The sequence below is a fragment of the Adiantum capillus-veneris genome, chromosome 23 (genome assembly GCF_014529385.1).
Source record: "Adiantum capillus-veneris isolate H3 chromosome 23, ASM1452938v2, whole genome shotgun sequence".
Classification (NCBI taxonomy): domain Eukaryota; kingdom Viridiplantae; phylum Streptophyta; class Polypodiopsida; order Polypodiales; family Pteridaceae; genus Adiantum; species Adiantum capillus-veneris.
Genome location: NC_140953.1, coordinates 59068454 through 59073712, shown reverse-complemented (window position 1 = coordinate 59073712; position 5259 = coordinate 59068454).

The following is a 5259-nucleotide window of genomic DNA, read 5'->3' as shown; positions in this document are numbered from 1 at the left end:
TGATTCACTTACCGATGGTGAAAAAGACGCTTTCGGGCAACCAAATGGAGAAAGATAGAGAACGGGGAGCCAAAGTCAAGTTCAACCAAATAGGTGGCTTCACAACATATCCAATGAGCTGGAAATGCAACTCTCGAGAAGAAAAGTTGAAGAAATTCAACTCCAAGGCAAAAAGACGACTTCGGAGACTGAAATGCCTATAAGGGGGCTTTTTAGCTAAACTGATGACTTTTTAAGTTGAAAACTAGTTAGCAGGGCTTAGGGCACTAGCACAAAGCATTCTTTGCACAAAAAGACCAACATTTCAAAAAAGACATCATACGCGTATGATGTCTCACAGCATGATTTTCACATCCATTTCAACATTTGAGTGCATAGCCTCATTCCACATGTTAATCACATCCTATGAACCAAGTATCATGAGAATTGGAGTTAGAAAACCCAAGGAAACCAAAAAGACGCAAAGTAGGCCATAAAATTGATTTTTGGTCCTAATTTTGTCAAAATAACTCCAAACTCATTGAAACTTTGTAGGATTGTTGATTAACACATCTACAAGCTATCTGGAACCAAAAAGCACCATTTTGACACAAAAGACATCATACGCGTATGATGTCTATTTGCACTTACAGAGCAAAAAATGCTCATTTGTCATCATACATCCATTATATATATCTAATACATGCTACATATGAAGTTTGGAACCATTTGGTCAGGTGGATCACCCCATTAGCCCAATTAAGAGAAAATCCTTCATACAAAGCCTATTTTTGTCCCAAATCCAACATATTCAAGTCCAAACCAAGATTTGAGTATAAACAGTCCTTCACTAGCACATGGAGAGTCCACAGAACCAATCCCATGAAAAATTGACAAAAAAGACATCATACGCGTATGATGTCTCCAGAGCCATTTTTAGTCCAAATTCTATCCAAACCTGATAAATCCACTGAATAAGCCTATCTAAAGCCAAAACCAAGCTTATAGAGAAAATTGGTCCAAAAATGCACCAAAAGACATCATACGCGTATGATGTCTCACTATGTGATTTTGGCACCTCAGGGCTTCAACCACCAAACAGAAGTGATCTACATGCCATTTGAAGGTGAACCACCAAGTTTTATCCAATTTGGATCATAAAATCCATTTCCCTTTCAAAATTTTGCCAAGAGCCTGAACTGGACTGAACTGGCCAAAACTTGACCAAATGGGATCCAAACTCAAATCCAAGCATATGACACTCATGTATACACTATCAGCTACAAGCACAACCAATATGAAGTCATTCTGACACAAAAGACATCATACGCGTATGATGTCTCAAGCATGTTTTTGAGCCCAGTTTGCATATTTTTTCACCTACATTGCATCCTTAGGCCCTGAATAGCTCATGTTTCAATTTTCAAGTCATTTGAATAGTTAAAAGCTTCATTTCGGCTTTCAGTACTAAAAAGACGCTAACTTCTGTAATTGGAGTTACAGGATCCATGGATTCCGCTAAGTCATCGGCAACTAAGAGAAAAAGACCAACCATCAAGGATGCTCTTCCAGAAGTAGAACCTTTTGATATTCCAACAGAAACCCTCAAGCCAACCAAGACTTGGTTGGAGGAAGCAGTACTAGAAAAAGAGGGAATAAAGATCTACCAGGGGACTTTCAGAGATCCTCAAGGGCAATCGGTCGATGTACCTATGATCCCACGAGAATTAGTGGATTATAGCAGATCAGAGAACATCAGTAGATACCTGGAAAAGGCTGACTTACACAGGTTCTTCACCTCGAGACCATCAGGTGTAGACACAAGAAGAGTGTATGAATTGGCAACATCCATTCAGAAGGATGGGAAAGCCATGTTGACAGCCATGGATGGAGAAACAGTTGAAGCACAGATCACTCCACAGCTCATTGCAGATGCATTGAAGCTGCACAACAAAGGGAGTTCTGTCAGAGAAAGAAGGGAGGCCATAGAGGTCTATGGATCAAAGAAACAAAATACAACCCACGGAGATATGGCAGATCAACGAGCGGCAACCCTTTGCCGATTATACAACCAGTTTTTCCATGTGTGCAGTAAAAGACCGCAGAAGTATACTACACCACCCCATGCCATTGCGACAACCATCACATGGGCACTAAAGAGAAACATGCCAAAAGAGGTGAATTATGCTCAATACATCCACGAGCAAGTAATCGCCATGCACAACCAGAAGCCAAAGTACATAGGAGGAGGAGAAATCCTAACAAGAATAGCTTATGAAGCTATTGGAGCTAGGGATCAAGGGCCACGGGTTCCCTCCCAGAATGAGTGGCTTAGAGAAGCTGATGAAGAGAAAGAACAGCAAGAAGTATCCAAGAGGGCGTCCACAAGAGCACGCCGAAAACTAGAAATAGTTTCAGAACCTGAAGAGGCTGTGGACGAGCCGCTCAAGAAGAAAGCGAAGAAGAAGGCTGATCCCAAGCAAACCAAAAGTCAAAAAGCCGCAAGAATGGAAAGGCTGGTGGAGTAGTTTAGAGCGGAAAGACCTCTAAAGGGGGACTTTGAAGAAATGTGGGTGCCAGACCCCACTAAAGTCGGAACCAGCTCAGCCAGGCCACATGTTGATCAATATGATCAATATATTAGAACTTATGAGGAGTCGGAGGCCATACTGGAGCAGCAACTTGTCGAGCCTTATACTGAAGAGGAAGTACAGCTTTTAAAAGCTGAGCTGAAAAAGGACGACAAGGAGAAGAAGGAAGTAGATGAGTCTACTGAACTTCGAGAGAAAGACGGGCAAGCAAACAAAGGGAAAGCCAAGATGACTGAGGACAATCAGCCCTCCTTTACTGATGTACCAAGCCCGAAGAAGACGAAAATTATTGTGGAGGAGACCACAATAGAAATAGAAACAGAAGTTATGGAAAAACCGGAGGCCGGGACCAAGGAAAAGGAAATAGATCCAGTTCACCAAAAGAAAGATGATTATGAGGATCTGGTAGCGATCGGATACAGTGAAGAAGAGGCCCTGGAGGCAGTTTATGGGATATCCCTACGAAAACAAGATGATCGAAAAGGGACGAAGGAAAAGACAAAGGGTACAATGGAGAGTGAAAAAAAAATGGACGAACAGAACATACTAGAAGAGCCGAAGCCATTGGAGGTGGTGGCAGAAAGAGCTGTCAAGTTGACAGATGAAGATGAAAAAGACATGCACATGGTGCATGAACTGCTCAGCAAGATTAAAGAAAGATCCAGAGCAAAGGAAGTAGCAATTGAGACAACAAAACAAAAGGAAGCAGAGTTGCAAAAGAAGTTAGAGAATGCTATGACTGAATCTGAGAGTCATAAAGCATCACTCTACGACGCAGAAAACGAGAGAGACGGCTTGATACTCCAACTAGCCGAAGCTTCAAGAGAGGTAACAAGTTCACAGGAAGCAAAGGAGCGAATAGAAGATGAGCTGGAGGCAGCCAAGGATGAGCTCATTGAGCTAAGGGAAAGAGTCGAACTTCAAGAAAGGACAATCACGAGACTCAGGACCACCCCTAGAGCTAGCAGAGCAGGAACAGAACAAGAGGGAGCCCTCGTACCAGCTCTGGAAGATCAGGTCAGAAGTTTGCAAAGAGCGCTAAGGTTAGAGCAAGTGCAAAGATTGCACATGGCGGAGGGATCATTGGCTGCAGAGGAGAGGCTCACATCAGAAAACCAAACACTGAGGACAGAAAATGAGACCCTCCGCAAACAGCTCCAAGACCTCCAAGAGCAACAAAGAAGAGAAACAGAGCCACCACAAGAAGAAGCAGGGGGAGCAGCCATAGAGCTACCAGAAACTGGAGAGGCGACCACAATTGAAGATCCAGCCCCAGTTCAAGAAGTGGCCTCGACTTCAGGAATCTCTGAAGAAGAAGAACAAAGGCTCCAGGACCAAATAGAAAAGTCAACAGAGGAAAGTGCCAAGGCGGAAATGGAATGGGAAAGGAGACTCCTCATCTCCATTAGACTTCAAGGTTTAGACACAAAAGTGCTCCATGAAGAGTGGATGCAACCCAGCCTGCTTTTCCCTCTGATGAAATTTGAAGTGATAAAGACGAAAAAGAGAATAGAGGAGGAGCAGTATGTCGCTCTTTACGAAGGCGACATCACAAAGGATGAACAATCAAAGAAGATTGTAGATTCTCAACCTAGATGGAGGAAAGGTTGGCTGAACAAATACCCAGCCTACCTCATCTACTTGGTAGAGGCTCCAAAGGAGATTCGGGAGGATGCAACCTTCTGCCCGGCGCCAAGAGTCAGAAGCTGGAAAGAGCATGGCAGGATTGCAGAAAAGAAGCCAAATTGGCTTAATTACCCAAGGATGCCAGGACCAAAGGCAGGCGAGAGAATAGGTAAAGCCTACATGGTGAAAACCCTAACGGGCACCATCAAACTCTTTACTGGCTCTCCTGACCTTTCGTGTCAGATGCTAAAGAAAATCTGCAGGACTCTCTTAGCATGCATTGAAGTGTTCGCACCAGATAAAGCCACTACCTCGAGTCTACTATCGACGGCCGACACAGTGACGGATATGATGTATGATCTTTCATTGCAGCCATCACCAAAGGTGTTACATCTCTTATACCAAAGAATTATGTTTTTGCCTAGCTTCCACATGCAAACATTCGAAGAAGCTTTCTACACCGGCTTTTTCACTCACGAAAGCAAAATATTCGGCCCAATCTGCTCCAAGGCTGAGGTATATAAGCCAAAGTTTTGTAACCTAAAGGAGATTCAATTATTAATCAAAGTGAGTTTTTGAGCGCCGTGACTGTGTCTGAGAGAGAGAGAGAGAGAGAGAGAGAGAGAGAGAGAGAGAGAGAGAGAGAGAGAGAGAGAGAGAGAGAGAGAGAGAGAGAGAGAGAGAGAGAGAGAGAGAGAGAGAGAGTCTTATCTTCTTGCTACTTGGGCTACGGGGCCGCCATTGGAGAAGCGACACCGCCATTGTGTTAGCAACGGTGAGAGCTACGCACAGATACCAAGAGTGCACGCTATCGGCTTCTATGTGTGGTAAGTTCCTACGAGCTTCGGTGTGAGTTTTCTTCCAACTCGTGTGTCGGAATAGAGCGTGTAGCATATCTATAGAACCACAACGAGTAGAGCTACGCATTAGTACCATCGGGGTCAAGTTTCGGTCACCTGTATTTTTCGGCCTGTCTTCATACGCGTTTGCCGCACGGAGTGGTTATAGGTTGATTTTGCAGTTCAAGTCTTTAGGGTGTTGTTCTTACCTAGTGTATAGAATT